The sequence below is a fragment of the Lactuca saligna genome, chromosome 3, assembly GCF_052625555.1.
Source record: "Lactuca saligna cultivar CGN05327 chromosome 3, ASM5262555v1, whole genome shotgun sequence".
NCBI lineage: Eukaryota > Viridiplantae > Streptophyta > Magnoliopsida > Asterales > Asteraceae > Lactuca > Lactuca saligna.
The window spans coordinates 99,273,743-99,292,183 of NC_136419.1; positions in this window are offsets into that span (position 1 = coordinate 99,273,743).

The window sequence follows — 18,441 nt, forward strand, 5'->3', positions numbered from 1 at the left end:
AACTTTTTTTTTTCTTGTAGATATAGAAGAATTTATGGAAAATATTGAAGATGTTAAAAGTGATAAATTCACGAAAATATGGAAAATTTGACACGAAGACATGAAAACGCTTTTCAAATTTGTAGTATTTTTTTATATATTTTATTTTGTATCGAATAAAATACTTGTATTATTATGTTTATAGATTATTAAATAAAAATAGATTTTTTATATGATTACCTACGATTACCATAATATACGAAAGATGCATATATGTACTTGTTAACTTTTTTGGTTAAAAAAAATTATAGTTTTTTATAGATATTCCATTTTTTTAATTTATTGATTTTTTCAAAATTTACTGTTTTTAAAAAAAAAATTGCAGTTGTTTTGAAAAAAAAATCAATTTTTTTTAAAAATTAAAGTTTTCCAAAAAAAAAATTAAAAATTTGCATTTTAAAAAAAATGGAAAATCTTTATTTAAAAAAAATATATGAAAATTTGATTTATAATGTTCATTTCAAGAACTTTTTATTAATATTTTCAATAACACAAAAAATTAAACATTAAATGAGATTGTTAAGATGACGACAAACCCTTAATGAGTTTACTTTGATCTAACACTCCACCTTTAGTTCTCGAGTTCTCGGAAAAGTATAAATTCTCAACGAATCTCACCTATATATATATATATATATATATATATATATATATATATATATATATATATATATATATATATATATATATAGGTTCATAAATAAACAATAAGTATTGTGTGAATGTGTGGCTAATTGTGGACCAATCATTTGGTCAGGGTACACCGGTAACTTTAGAAATAATTAATTATGACAATATAATTAATTCCTTAACAATTTTACTATCATCTCATCGTATTTATCAATCCCTTTCATTTTAACCCTACTTCCCCCCACCTGGAACCTCACTGACTCCTTCGTTATGTACAACCTTATTAGCCTTCCTCAATGACGACGATGCATCCAGTGGCAATCGACACCCTCCCATAAACCCTCTTCTCCGATGACTCAAGTCATCCATCAATGCCTCACCTCAAGCGACAAAATATTGATAAGAAAAGCAATCACCGACGCCTCGCCTCAAGCAATACATGATATCGAATGCTTTTGTAAACATCATGTAGCACCTGATTCCTGGTATGTAAATCTTATTTGAGTGTTTTCCATTTTTAGCCTTGGACTCGGCGAGTCATAAGTCCGACTCGTCGAGTAGAGCCGGGACCCGGGACACGTTATAAGTTAGCGACTCGGCGAGTCCATATCGTGGACTCAACGAGTCACCGCTTGTAACAGCCCGGAATTTCAGGTATTGTTTTAAAACTATTTTTGGGGACATTTTAGGAAGGGACTCGGCGAGTTGGTGCCTGACTCGCCGAGTAGGACCACAGACTTGGTCGCAGATTGGCGACTGGACTCGACGAGTCCATTAGGGACTCGGCGAGTCGACGCCGTTCAGCAGAAACCCTAGCCGTTTGGTTTTGGATCGTTTATAACGCCTCTTAGGCCGTCATTGTTCGTTTTTGCTTACTGAGAAGAACCCTAGAACGATTGTGTGCGCCTGGAACGAGGATTGAAGACCATTGTTGGGTTTGGAAGAGTGGTGTGCAAGGAAGAGGAAGGTTTAGCTAAAGGAACAACAAGAGAATCACGTTCTGAGGATTGGGGACACAGAAAGTGCATCAATCAGGTAATATCTCGGATTTCGTTCTTCTGTGATTGATGTGTATATGAAGTTAGGGTTTATAGAACCCATTTGGTGATTAGAGGGATTATTATGTTGTTACCCAAGTGTTTATACCCCAGTAATAGGATGTTTAGAGGTCCAGATAGTCCCATGAGTGTGTATTTCGGGACCATACGTGTTTCAGGAAGCAGTTGATCGACTGCATGGCATGGACTCGCCGAGTCGGATGAGCAGACTCGGCGAGTAGCTTGAAGATTCACTGGGACTCGCCGAGTTGCTCTTCAGACTCGGCGAGTGGAGTCGGGGTGGCCCCGCGATTCTTCCACGAGGACCTCGTCGAGTCAAGAGGGATACTCGACGAGTAGAAAGGAGAACAACAGGGAAAATTGGGGAGGACGTCTAGACTCGCCGAGCCGCCCTTGCACTCGACAAGTCCGGTCAAGTTGACCGTTGATCAGAGTTGACCTGCATGTAATTCTTAGGGTCAGTTGTCTTGAATGATAAGAGTATTAATAAGGGTATATGGTATTATAGGTAGTCTGCAGATCGGCGGATCGAGCGCGAGTAGTTTCAAGAGTTGATAGCTTACATTACCACGAGGTGAGTTTTCTCACTATACTGTACCCGGAAGGGTTTGACTGTGTGACCGGAAGGTCGGATATGTTATGTGTTTTATATGTGCTATAATTGAAAGGAATAGTTGCTATGCATGCTATGTATGTTTCTATGGGCCGGAAGGCAATGTATTATGTGACAGGAAGGTCAGGTATGATATATGATATATGTGATATATGTGTTAGAGTAAATGTATTATGTGTTATATATGTTTATGGGCCGGAAGGCAATCATGTTATCGGCCGGAAGGCAATTATCTTATGGGCCGGAAGGCAATTATCTTATGGGCCGGAAGGCATTTATCTGATGGGCCGGAAGGCAATTATCTTATGGGCCGGAAGGCGATTATCATATGGGCCGGAAGGCATTGTACTGTGGACCGGAAGGTCCGGGCCTGGAAAGGTGTATATGTGTAAGTGGTATACTGGGGAACTCACTAAGCATTTATGCTTACAAGTTGTTATGTATGTGTTTCAGGTACTAGCGAGGACCGTGGGAAGGCGTCGGCATGATGCATACACACTGCTGCTATTTGAGATCTTGGGGATTTTACATATGTATTTGTTTTGAAACATGAAATAAATATTATTGGTTGAATGAACTCACTTTATTTAAAATGAAAATTTTATTTGGAAATTTGTGTTGTTACACCGCTGTTGGATGAAACCCTAAGTTTCAAGGGTTTGCACCTTATTTAAACTCTCATTCCGCCCCAATCTCTCCCCCATTCACCCTCAGAGCTCTATACCTTGTTCAAGAGTTGTTTCTTGTGAGTTTGAAGCATTTGGTGTGCTCTCTTGAAGTTTTGGAGTGGGAAAAAGAGTAGATCAAGAAGAAGAAGAGGAGGTCAAGCATCTTTGAGCTTTCTCAGTGTGTTCCCTATGGTATGATTCGATTTTCCCCTTGCTTTCATGCTTATAGTCCCTTATAGCTCCATTAAAGTCTTTCTTGAACCATTTCCAAGCTTGTGTATGTGTGGGGGTTCGTAATAAGCTGAGTAACCTCTAGATCTAGGCATGGTTGAGCTCCAGGAGCTCAGATCTACTGCCTTTATGGACCCATGTTGCATGAAAACCTTAGATCTACTCTTTTAGTGCATTTTGAACCCTAAAACCCTCATAGATGGATATTTACACGTAAAGTTGGAAACTTTACGTGTTATTCATGCTCTAGGAGCCCAGATCTACGAATGGCATGGACTGGATTCGAGCAAAATCGCGTTTATGGCTCTTGCATGAAGCAAACTCAGCGAGTCACTCATCTGACTCGGCGAGTCTGGTCGCGAGTCTCCGAGATTGTCGCCTTTTGGCTGTGTCGAGTTGTGTAGTGAGTCCAGGGTGGACTCGGTGAGTTGGAAGCCTAAAACTCACCCATAATGGAACTCGGCGAGTTCAAGGCAATCTCCTTAGATCAAGAACAAACTCGGCGAGTTATTCATACAACTCGGCAAGTCACAGTATAAATTGTTCATCGAATGAAGATGAACTCGGTGAGTTGTTCATACAACTCGGTGAGTAGGATAAAGGACTTGAACATCAGTTTGGGAAGGAGAACTCATCGAGTCAACGCCTAACTCGACGAGTAGAAGCAGAATTCAGGACAGTTGTTTGGACATGGACTCGGCGAGTTGGCGAGCCAACTCGGCGAGTCGGGTCAACTGAAAGTTGACTCTGACTTTGACTTAGGGGCATGATCAGGGGTAGAATGGTCATTTTACCCAAAGGACAGTTAGCAGTATTTGACTAAGTGTTTGGTGGGAATTTCAGCCGGAGGATTTTCGGAGCAGCAGCAGCAGACAGACTATTCCCACACAGATCAGCAACTACTACGAGGTGAGTTACCTTCCAGTAGCGGTGGGTCTAAGGCCACAATGTCGGCCCACTGGTAGGATATGTGTTATTAGATGATTGTTTTTGTGATATTCATCTAGGGTTGCTACTACCTATGATATGTTTATGTGTTAGTGACAGTAGGGGGAGATAGTCCCCCAAAACACCGGTCGATAGGGCCGAAGGGGCGGTCACGCCCAGCCATGCTAGATAGACTATGTGATATATGTGTTATGTGGTAGTAGTAGGGGGTGAAATAGTCCCCGGTATCCGGTTGATAGGACCGAAGGGGAGCCAGCACCCAGATATGCTAGGCAGTATCCGGTCGAGAGGACCGAAGGGGAGGCTAGCACCCAGATATGCTAGGCAGTATCCGGTCGAGAGGACCGAAGGGGTAGGTCGGGCACCCATATATGCCTGACAATTTATGTATGTTATGTGATTGTATGGTATGTGGTACAATGGGGGAACTCACTAAGCTTTGTGCTTACAGTTTACAGTTTTGGTTTCAGGTACCTCTTCATCGAAGGGGAAGGAGCTAGCACGGTAGCGGCACATCATGCACACATGCTGGCTTTCGCATCTATTAGATTTCCCTGGGATTTATACTCTGATATTTTGATTGGTTGTATGATTTGGCTTTTAGACATGGTTTACGATGTGACGTGGTTGATCAAACAATGTTTTTAATTATTAACGTTTTCTAAAGTAATGTTTTAAAAACGAAATTTTTGGACGTGAAAATTGGGTCGTTACAAGTTTGAAATTTTTGGACGTGAAAATTAGTGTCTATCGTGGACCATATTGCCATTGTCATGTCCCGTCAATTGATATAATTCTCTTTCCGGTGAACAACGTTGAATTTCTCATGTTGTTTAATGTTGTTTATTTTTCTAGGTCTAGACTTCATGGTTATTGCTCCTTGGCTTCTGGTAGTAGTTGTTGTTGTATCTTTTCGGTTGATTTTCCAAATTTTTGAGTTGGCGGTTATACCCTTGATGTTTTTGCGGTGTTTAGTCTTGGGTGTTTTCTCCATCTTTAAGTAACGTACCAAAAACCATAATAAAATTTTTCATTTTTTTAAATGGAATAAACACCTATTTTGATAAAGTTACTTTCGAGCCAAACTATTTGTTCATAAATAATTATTCAAAATCATAGTATAAGGACAACATTACCGAATCTCGAATCATAAAACAACCGATATGTGTGTGTAGAATCCTGCAGTTTTCAATCGAAGGCAAGAACCGACACTACGAGCCACTTATTCATCGAATATAGATAAACCCTCAATCTATGGCCTTAAAACCATCAAGTTGACCCAAAGGTCAACATTGTCAAAAGTCAGCGGTTAAAATAAAAGTCAACAATCAAAAGTCTCACCGTCGGCTGCCATGTCATGGCCAACCTTCTGTCACAACGTGGTGGCCTTAAGACAAAACAGTTGCATATACTGTCTATTGTAATGTCATGGATACCAATCATCCACGTTCTGGGAACTGTTATGGTCTTCTTAATGTATTAAGCTCTAAATCCTTCAAGCTACATATCTATACTTTCCAGAACGATTTCTCACACCCAATGGATCATAAATGTAACAATTGCGACCTTTGGCACCGATCGTTATTAACGAAAAGTGGCCAACGTCAAGTTTAATAGTCTTAATACGTTGTATATCAACATATGATATATATATATATATATATATATATATATATATATATATATATATATATATATATAAAGTTTCGTATTAAGGTAAATAGTAAAAATCAACCAAATTGTTCGTACGTTGAAAACTTAGTGCGCGAAACACACACACACACACACACACACACACACACACACACACTATATATATATATATATATATATATATATATATATATATATATATATATATATATATATGCAGGACATATGAATTTTAGAGAATATAAAAAACAGCCATGGAGTTAAAAACTATTAACGTCAAACGGTGTCACAACTGGCATTTTAGCCAGGAAATTCTGTGATCGTGTAAACGTCATCTATGATAATATTTGTAACTCTAACATGATATCATGCACAATGTTCATTCTATGACAACAAACTTAGTCAAGATCCATAATTGAAGTTCAAAACTATATGCAAAGTATTTCAAATAGTATATAATGAGTTGAAAACCCTAAAAATCCTGGTTCAAGTTCTTTATGGACTAGTATTTTCTTATTGGGCCTAACGGACCAATAAGCATCTAATTCGACTATTTTGGACCTAGAAACCTAATTGGGTTCTAAATGGACCCACATTCATAAAACTTAACATATTGGGCCATGTGGACCTAAAATGGTTCATATTATTCCCATTGGGCCAAGTTGGGCCATAACAACTCCAATCACCCTAATGGGCCATAAACTTTATTTATTTTATTCAATTGAGTCATAAACTACCTAAGGGACTTTCATTGGTTTGTGAACACTCCTAAAGGCCCAACGGGCCGAAAACATTATTAGGTATATGAAATTCGATCAAAGCCAAGGATTGAGCCCAAAAAATTTATTCCCTTCATTCCATTTGGCCATTATCGACCCATGTGTATAAAAAAGGATTAAGGGAGGATTAAAGAGAAGATGACAACTCAATATTACCCACCATGCATCTAAGTATTACTCCCCATACATCCATGCACAAATATCATGTATCTAGGCAACTTCTATCATTCCCTTCATAAGTCAAACCCCTCCTTCTTCTCCCCATCTCATCCTCTCAGCCCAAAAGAACACACACTTCCACTTTCAAACCCTCTCAAAAATCATCTCAAAAACTCTTCCTTCTCCCATGAAAATTTTGAGATTTTGGGTGCTTTCAACAGGATTCCTCACCAATATCACCATCATTGGTAAGTCTTTTCTTAGATCCATGGTTTAGCTTCTTGATTTCTTCAAAAATCTCCTCCTAACTTATACCATTTCGTGAATCATACATCTTAGAGCCATCTAAGTTCTAAAGTTCTTCAAGAAGCTTGCTAGGACCAAAATCTCTTCACATCTTCACCAAAAACCGAGAACAACAAGCAAAGGTGAGTTCATACCCCCTTGTTTTCAGATTTTATATGTTTTTGGGGGGAGAATACAAGTGTTTATGTGTAGATCTATGTATTTATGCATGTTATGTGTGATTTTCTTGGTTTATGTCTTGATTATGTGGTAAAACTTGATAGACCATGAAAACTTTAACAAAATGGGTGAGATCCATAAACTAAATACTTTAGCCATCATACTACAAAGGATAAAAATGATATACATTCTTAAGATTTGAAAAACAACACAAAAATCTTGTATAAGGATCATTCTTGACAAATAAACAAAAGTTTGAGACAATAACGACACTTTTGGTTTTATAAGGATCAAAAAGGTCACATTTGTGTGAAAAATGAGTTTTTACAATAATCATCATTTTCAAAGGGCCAAAAGTGTAAAATTTAGCATTATGTGCGTCAATTTGGGCCTTACGGCTTTTTGGGCCCAAATTGCAAAAATATAAATTTTTATGGATTAAAATGTTATTTGGTCAAAACTTGAGTCAAACAAATGAAAACTTACAAATTTAGGGGATGAAAATGACACTTATTTCAAGGTTCGGCTAAAAATGTTAATTTTATAAAATTTGGGCCGAAAATGTCATTTATAGCAAATAAGGGCTGAAAATGTAAATCTTTACAAAACAAAGGCTACAAATGTCATTTTACTTGAAATAAGTCCGTAAATGTATATTTTAGGTCTTAAAGGACCTAAAGTGAAAATTTTATTAAAACGAGTTCAAATCGTAAAATTATGATTTAATGAGCTAAAAAATACCATATTAATAATAGTGGACTTTTCATCACTTTGGTAAAACATTCAAACTAAAATGAGCAATATCTTAACGAATAAACAAAATACAACGATTTCATGTGTGTTGGGCCTAATACCCTTGATACATGGTTAATGGGCCTTAGTGGTCTAGTTAAATATATATTGGGTCTAACATTTTTCCATGACATGTATATTGGGCTTGGTAGCCCATTTACATGCTAATTTGGGCCTAAGCCATGGATCGCTTGATCATTGGACCTTAGTGGCCCATTTAGGCCTAAATTACCTTTTACATGTCTATTGGACCTTAGTGGCCCATCTACATGCTAATTGGGCTTGGACTATACAACACTTACTCTTGGAATTTGGACAAACTTGAAAACATACACGTAAACATTATACATGGTGAAAAACATAACAATCGTGAAAAGTTGAGGATCTAGTGAGACTTGTCGGTCGGCACCTTTGAGCGTACGATCGTAGCCTATAGTTATAACCAGAGTTTCCTGAAAGGAGAGCGGGAGTTTATGTATAGATCTGTACGGAGTGACCCTCCATGCCTTAGCTATTCGCTACAGCTAGACTAGGCCAGTATAGGGCGACAAACCTTACCTAAATCAAAATTGGCGCCTAAAAACGCCAAGACAGACGAAATAGTCAAATCAAGCATGGTTGTAACGGCTCACTTAGAGACTAACTTCATTAAAGATTTCGGTATATTTATACAAATTTAGACAATACTAAAAACATACATACATCGATATTCGGTCTTGAAAATTTTATGATTACGATACTTTTATAACCAGAAAATATGGGATTTTCTAGGATAAATATATTTATTCAATACCTTCTACTTACAACAGAAAATGCAGGGTTTTTATCTGGATTACATTTCTGTTTATTTATACATTCCAAAAGCAGCAAACACACATGCATTAATGTATGATTTTGACACATTACTTTCAAACTACTTTATAGAAAATATCAAATTTTCTGGTGTTTTACGAACCATACAAAACTTTTCAATCTAATATGCTTATGAACTCACCAACATTATATATGTTAATGTTTTCAAAATAACTTGTATTCTCATGGACTCGTTAAGCGGAAAAATCAAAAAGAACATCAATGCATAAGGTTCTTTAACAAAATTAGTTTAATAAAATCACCAATAATCAATCAATCAAAGTATAAATCACACCATAGGAGTAAATTACTCTTTCCTAAACAGAAACTACGAAACTCAGCTCATGATTACAGTCATAGAGAAGCTAAAAACGAATTCAATTGAACTAAACATGATTCACTTCTAGATTAAGTGGAAGATTTAAAGATTAGGGATCTTCAGGTGTCCAAAGGTATCTCCAGTTGCAGGTTGCTCTCCAAGGAAGCCAAAAAACTCCTCCATTCGGGATTCTATCTGCTATTTATAATTACCTTAAAACAGGGTCTACTCGACGAGTATGTACCCAACTCGCTGAGTTCCTTTGAGAAATACGTGTACGGCAAGGACTTTGAATATTACTTTGCGTACATTCAACTGGACTCACCGAGTAGACTTCTGGACTCGCCGAGTAGGGTCAGGTTTGTTTTTCTTTCTTCATTTTCCAGCTTCTGATTGCTTCTCCTTCTTTCTTTTTGCTCCCAAGCTTGTCTTCTAGACTGAAAATATAATTTAGACATTATTAAGTATCTTTAGTCCATATTATGCAAATAATTAGCTAATAATTGATAAAATTATATGCTAAACACATGGCTAAATATGCACATATCAAAGAGAATGGTTGACTTTTGGGTAAAGTCATCAAAAGGAAAATCGTAGTACTCTTTAAGTTAGGAATTTTGGTAAAATTAACATCAAAATCGGAGCCTATATGAGAGAATTATGATTTTTGAAAAATCATTAAATCTTGTAAAAATAAGGGTTAAAAATAAAGTTAGAATTAGCTGAGAGAGTGTAAAGAAAAGTTGTAGATCTTGTCGAGAGATTTTTGGGGATATAAAGAACATTGAAAACAGAGTGTGTATGAGGAAGTTATGGAATTTACAAAATCTGTGATTTGAGCCCCGCACAGTGAGTGTCAGGTACGTGCTGCACGCACTTCAAGAAGGTGAAAATGCGGACCACAAAGTGCCCGAAACTTGGCACAAAGTGGTTGGGGGAGACATATGCTTGATATGTGCGTCATGCACCCTTTTTACAAGTCGCGCACCCCAAAAATCGTCTATAAAAGGGCAACACCCTCATTCTCTTTCTCTATACCTCTTCTATCATCCTCTCACGATTTCCTTCGGTTCTAGCCCATTTCTCATAGGTTTAGCATCCACGAAGCCTACGATCCTTGAAGTAGTAGTAGTTAGCAAGTAGGAGTTCCGCCAGTGTAATTTCTGAACTTTTTTCTAGAAAATCTTTGTAAGTTAAATTACACTTATCCCTATTTTAGTGCAATTTATATTAATAGTCATAGTCGTTGTTATGAAACTATAAATAAGATTTATCGAAAATTCCATGTCGTTATACTAACCCATCTACTTATGGGAGAAGTGTCTAGAATGCTCACGTTGGTTTGGTTGTTGGATTTCAGAAAGACTATGGGCGTGTTCGGCATGTGGTGTTTTGGAACTTTGAGAGCTTCTAGCTTCTGGCATTTAACAAAACGCTCCGTTTAAAATAGAAAACCTCGTTTGGCACTACAAACTTCTAGGGTTTAGTTTAATAAAAACGCTCCAAATCCAAATGCTACTTCATGTAGCGTTTTAAACGCTACAAGCTACCCGCTACCAGCTAGTTTTGCCGAACACGCTATATATGTTGAAATGGTCCTACCTCCCAACTGTCCTGCCTGACGGATCCTTATTTAATCGATCTTGATGTAGACATTATGATTAGTGAGGATCTAAACTATATATATATATATATATATATATATATATATATATATATATATATATATATATATATAACATTTGATGATATATACCTAGAAGAGGTATATACAAAGACAACGAGATGTGTGTATGTGTGTGTGTGTGTGTGTATATATATATATATATGGGGGTAATTATGGAAATATAAAAGATAAATACCTATGGTAATTGTGTCCGTGAGTTGATAGTTCGTCCAAATCATGCGAGAGCCTGGAAGCATCGATTATATGGACTCACGGTAATACATTAGAGTATAGTCGATTATAAGGACTCATCATAATAAATTAAAATTGCCTTAGATTTTAGATTACCATTAGGGATACCTGGAATGGTAATTAAAATATATTAGGATTGTTAGATATACTAAAAATATAGTAAATTATGATTAATAAAAATATCATAATTAAAATACGTTAGGATTGTTAGATATCCTAAAAAGATAATAAATTAGAATTATTTAATAATATCCTAATAAGATAAATGATAGGATCTTTAATATCCTAAATTGTATTTAGAAAGGGAGTTGATCCGTACACAACAATTTTTCTCCATACACAACAATTGATGCTTTAAAATATTGTATTGTACAACTATATAATGCATAAATTATTGTGTGTGGTATAAAACTGTTGTGTACGAATCATTTTCCATTTAAAAACAACATTCTAACAACAAATAATGCATTATTTATATGACATGCAATGATGCAATCACAAACGTTCTTCCTACTCATTATGTATGATACTTCCTACTCGTTATGTATGATATTTCCTATTACACATCCGTTTTAAACTGTATATAGTTTAGAAATCTTTAGCGAACGTTCTTCCGACTCATTATGTATGATACTTCCTACTCGTTATGTATGATATTTCCTATCACACATGCGTTTTAAATTGTATATAGTTTAGAAATCTTTAGCGAAGTCTTTATATTTTAGGTTTATTATTGATAAAAATCTTGTTTTCATTTTTTAAAATAGAAAATGATAAAATATATGTCGTTGTTTATAGAAAATGAAAATAAATGGATAATCTATTACATATGTAGGATTTTAGTTGGCAATATTAAAAAAAATCTTATAGGGTTATTAACAAAAAAGTCATGTATTTTTTTATTGAGAAATAACAAAGAGTATTATCTTATTATATTAAAGAAATCTTTAGAAAAGTCTCAATATATACTTTAATTTACGAAAAAATTTCAAACTAAAATTTGTTTAAAAAAAGTCTTAATTACTGGTAAAAATGACGATTTGATCAATTTTTTCGGTTTACCGGTTTCATTACATACCCGGTTTTATTAAAATCATGCTATTTTACCATAATTTACGAATAAGTCCCAAATTATGGTAAAATAATAGGACTTTAATGAAATTATGGTAAAATAATTGGACTTTAATGAAACCGGGTATGTATTGAAACCGATAAACATGATAAAAATAGTCAAATCATCATATTTACCAGTAATTATGACTTTTTCATAAACAAATTTTAATTTGGGACTTTTTCGTAAATTAAGATGAAATATTATGATTTTTCTGGATATTTCGCTATAATATTATTAGGCTAATTCTATACGTACCTTCAAATTGCTTCGTGTATCCTTCCATGTGAGTGGGTGAATATATGTACCACCATAATTTGATAATTCATGTATGTGTAAGGAGATACATATAATCACACCTTATTATTATTATTATATTCTCTATTGTATTTTCTATGTGACATACGATATCATTTTACTATAATTTTATTGTATTTTTTATTTTTTATGTTTGGTTGAGGGTATTATCCAAATAAATTTTATTGTATTTTTATGTCGGATAGAAGATCTTGTTTTATTATAATCGATTTAATTTTTTAATGACATATGATATTATCTTATTGTATTATATATATATATATATATATAATAAAAGATGTAGTTGTCTGAATATAATTGTTTTTTTTGTTGTTATTTGATCAATAACATAATCTTAGAGAGGCAAAAGGAATACAATAACATACCAATAAGATAACACCATCTCCTGATCAAAAAGAATACAATAAGATTGTGATACGATTAAATTTTATGTCCTTTTTTTACTCAAATTTATTGTTAATGAGCTTAAAATATAAAGATTTATTTATCATCACCATTTAAAAAAAATACCGACTAAATTCCCAAATGTATAAATAATTATTTATTTTTTTATCATTTTTTATGAATAGTTATCTATTTTTAATCCTTTTCTATTTAAAAATAAAATCATAACTTTACTTTAATCAAATCTGAAATATATTTCTTTTTCTAAAGATTTCCGATCTACCATACCATCTTTGAACCTTTTACCAATTTCGTTAACTTTTTTTAAACCTCGTTTATCTAATTTGTTATTTTTGAACACATGTCATGTTTTAAAGAAAAAAATGACTTGATAATAGACTTGGTAGCGGAACAAGTTTTGACCCTTATTTGATCAAAACCCGTGCAAATTTAATGAGTTTGGATCATATTTTATGATTCGTTTACCTATTAACGACTTGTCCCTGTTACACTCGGATTCTTGAGATACATTACTTTTGCTAATTGATGATTTTTGGGATGACCACGACGTGGTGAGGTGAAATTGGTCACGTGACTTTTGGACCACCATGGCGTGGTGTAGCTCACCACGACATGGCAATTGATCAGGCCCAATCACATGACTCTTTTAGGGTTCCCTTCATATTTAAACCCCTCTAAACCCATTTTAGGGTTCATCATTAGCCTCCAAACCTCCTTTCACCTCAGAAACCCTAACCGTAGCCTCCATTGAAGTTGTGAGCTCATTCTTGGTGCTTTTTGGTGAATTTTGAAGGATAAAGAAACTTTTGGTGAGGTGGTCACTTGGCAAGCATCATTTCTTCAGCTAGCTTATCTCTTGGACCTTGGTCAGTGCCCAAGACTTAACCTTTTCTTGCCATGTTGCTAGATCACTTGTCTTTGTCCCCTTTTTCTATGTTTTGATGAATTTAAGTAATGGTATCTCATAAAGTTTGCAACTTTATGAATCTCCAAGTCAAATCGAATATATAGTGTCTTGGATTTGAATTATAATTGAGCTTTGATGTCATGCATGAGGTTTAGTCATTAAACCCTATTTTTGACCTAGAATGGAAAAAGGCATGTTTTAGACTTGCAAATCCATAGAGCCATGATTTTTAAGGTCTTTTGGAGTATGAAATCTTTCTGGAAACTTAGGAGGTGCAACTCTAAGGATTTGGTGCTTAATGAGAATCTTGATGCATTGAGTTACCATGTGTGGTTAGGGTTGGGACTTTGGCTTATAGAAGGGCTTAAGGGATAAAGTTGGAAACTTTACCCATCAAGACCATGGGAAAGATAAGATATGTGCCTTGGGGCTCTTGTAGTTGAAGGAAATGACTTAATGGTTTAAGTTGTCCTGACTTGTCACCACAACGTGGTTGAGGTCGCCATGACATGGTGATTTGGTCAAGACCCGTTTGTTTTGTTGGTTTGTGGCTACAACGTAGCCAATGAGACCACGTCGTAACGAATAGTTATGTTGACTTTGACTTGACCAGGATTTTGACCAAGTTTGACCTAAGGGTTCTTTGGGTATTTTGAGTTGTTGTCTGACTTTTGGTCATTATTTATTGTAAAGGTGATCGATAGAGTTGGTATTTGGAGCAACATGTGGTTTCAACTATTTCGTCTAACTGTGAGGTAAGTCTCCTCACTGTACCTGTGGGTCAAAAGCACCAATTTCGGCCTACTAGGATATGTTATGCTACTTGTCTTTGTGACTCTTGCATGGTATGATTGTTGTTATGTGGCTTATAGGTGTTGTATGCTTGGGTTGAAATAAATCCTAGTGTGGGGGCCCATTGTCACATGTTTGGGTTGAAATACACCCCAGGACAGATTCCATATTTTTTTATTGGGTTGAAATATACCCCAAGGCGGGGCCCATATTTGTTTATTGGGTTGGACTATACCCCAGGGTTAAACATAGACCTGGCAAACAGGTCGTGTCGTGTCGGGTTAGGCCATTAAACGGGTTGAGGGTAGTTGACATGGATACGACACATTTAGTAAACGGGTTGCTGACAAGGACACGAATCGGTTATAACCGTGTCAACCCGACACGACATGTGTAACCCCCTTAACCTATAAAAAAATGTGAAACCTGCCAACCCATGTAACCTGACACGACCCGTGAATTTGACATAAAATGGTAAACCAAATACAAAGTTCACATTGTCAATTTGTCATCAAATATCAAAAACAAAATAAACTAAAAGTTCAAGTAATCATCCAAATGTCATGAAATACCGAAAACAAAAGAAATTGAAAGTTCAAGACTTCAAGTAATCATCCAAATGACCAAAACATTAAACATATTACAATCCAACAATAAAAACAAGTTTAATACCAACAAAGACTAAAATTTCAAAACAAATCAAGTCTTTTTCAAGCTATTTCTTCTTCATCCTTCTTCGTCAGCATAATCTAAATTGTTATGTTTGAGCACCAGATGTGTCACTTTCCTTTGCATCTTCATCAACATCAACCTTCAATGTAGTAACCTTTTTGCATAACGCTTCAATTTCAGGTTGCAATGATGCTACACATACAAAAATCGATATTAGCATACAAATAAAAAAAGAAATAATAATGTTGTAGTTTTTATAAAAAGCAGTAACAAAGTAGTTTTTTTTTATCATTTTCTGTAGAAAAACAGAAATATATATATATATATATGAATTTTTTAGTTTCTTACATTCTTTAAAAGCCCAATCTCTAAGACAAACAAGTACTTCAATGGTTTTTGCCTTTAATGAGCTCTAATAAGCATCAAGAACTCTTCCGCCTATACTAAAAACAGATTTGGAAGCAACAGTGGAGATTGGAATGACCAAAATATCTATAGCCATTTAAGACACAATGGGAAACCGTCCTTGAAGAGGTTTCCAATACTCCAACACATTCAAATCACCAATTCAAGGTAGTTTTGGCTCTTCTAAATACGATTCCAATTAAGATTTACCATCGGTGGTAAACTCGCAACCAGAAAATTCATCACAATCCTAATAGAAAGATTAAAGTTAGACAAAAAATAAAATAAAAAAAAAACAATTAAAAGTTGAAACAAAAGAAGAACAATTTTTACCGTCATCTACATGTCAGACAAGTTTTCATTAACTTTGGGAGAGGGAGGTGAGCTTTCACTTGACTTGGACTTGGTATTAACGGCTATATAGTCATCAAACAAGGAAGATAACTTTTTTTAAACAACCCCAGCTCGAGATCGGAAGTTTCGCCATATACCTTTTTGAAAGCCCAATCATTAACTTGAAACTTGTAACGAGGATAAAAAAATAACAACAATACCCATGATAGTACTAAACTCGGACCAATATTTGTCAAATTTCAAGTTCATCCTAGTTTCCATGGTCTTTATAAAGTCATCGTTATTTACCACCTCCTCTTTCAAAAGCAAACTTATCTTGAGAACATTAGGAAAATAAATATTAGTTATTGGATACTTGGAACCTGAGAAGGCTAAAGTCACTTCTTGAAAAACTTACAAATTTTTTCAATCTTGGACCACTCTTGAGAACTAGGACAATGAAGAAAAATTAGAATCGGTCTTTGCCATTTCAATAAGTGCTTTTTTGTAAAACAATGCATTATCTAGCATGAGAAATGTAGAATTCCAACGAGCAGAGACATCTTGTCTTAACCCTCTAGAGGACTCCAGACCAACATGTTGAATGGCACGTAAAAATTCATTTTTCCTGTTTTGAGAACCCTTGCAATACTTAACACACTCTCTCACTTTTTTGACAACTTATCTAATTCCTTTAAACCATCTTGTACTATCAAGTTGAGAATGTGAGCACAACAACGAACATGGAAATAATCACCATCACACAACAAATCCAAATCCAATTTCAAAGCATCAGTTGTAGAATCATTCGAAGATGCATTGTCTAAGGTTATAGATACTACTTTATTATGAATTCCCCATTCTATTAACATTCCATAAACCTTTTTAGCTAATGCTTCACCACTATGGGGAGGAGGCATGAGAGTAAAGGCATGAACTTTTTTTTTTACAAACACCAATTTTGATCAACAAAGCGAGCAGTTAATGAAATATACCCATTGGTGGTCATATAAGTCCAACAATCAGAAGTTAATGCTACTTTACCAGGAATAGATTGCAACACATCACAAAGCTTATTTTTACAACCGAATACATGTTTTTTATCTCACTTTTTATGGTGTTTCTACAAAAGGTTTTCACTTTCGGGTTCAAGTAAGCAAAACAGTTCATAATACCTTCATATTCAACAAATTTAAGAGGAAGATTGTGTCTAGAAATTGGAATTGCAACTAATTCACAAAACTCATCATGCTTATACATGATAGATCGAGTTCCCAATGAACCATTCATGTTGGTTTTTATCAAAAGTTGACCAACATCAACATAATTGTTTATGTTACAGGTCCTAGCATGTCTAAGCATATTCCCTATCCCATAACTACTTTCAGCAATGTATTTAGTCCCACATTTCTTGCATTTAGACTGAATATTTCCATTTTCATCTAATTCATCAGTCATTCAAAATGTTTCCAAACAAGGGAAGTAAGCTCACGTTGGCGTTTCACAGGGTTGCCAGATAAGTTTGGTTTCAGTTTCTTTGCTTCTACCTTAGTAGCTTTATCAGCTCTAGAAGCTTTAGAACCCGATGGAACTTCTGCTTTATTTGGAACACTTCCAACCTCCTCTTCACCTTCATCACTAGACAAGTTAATAGCTTCATCCATTGTAGTTAGTTGTAATAAAGACAAAGAACATAAAATGGGTGATCATCGTGTATAGTTTGGTACTTGGATGTAAATATTAATAAAGATAAAGAACAAATTTGAACAATTGAACCTATTTGAGAGGCTGAGAGGCGACGAAGTTGTGAAGGACAACTGGAGAGGCTGAGATGCGCCTGGTGAATGAGAGGTCGTGAGGGGTGAAGTCGTGATTCGTGAAAAATTAACGAAACAGAAGAAGTCGTTTAATCGACTAATCATGTTGCTGAAATTTGAATGGCGAATGCTAATTATTGAAGTCGAAGGTCGGAACTCGGAACAGAAGAAGTCGTGATTCTTTGAATGACACAAACAGAAGGAGGGATCGAGGGAGGCGGAGTGGATAGGATACGAGTATACGAGACTTGTGAAATGTGAATACAAAATTAGATTAGGTTTTTCGAACCATCTTATGAATCCTAAACCCTAATGGACCCTTCAATTGGTTTTTACTTTTTAGCAGCCTAAATATTAACAAGCCCAAAATTGTTTTTATTATAATTTTAACTATACATAATATATTTATAAAATATAAAATTTTTAAAATATTATATATAATTAAACGGGTCATTTTCGTGCTGAAAATCTTAACCCTAACCCTACCTGTTTATTTTCCTTGTCGGGTCGTGTTAACCCGTGTACATAAACGGGTCGAAATCTCTGACCCTAACCTG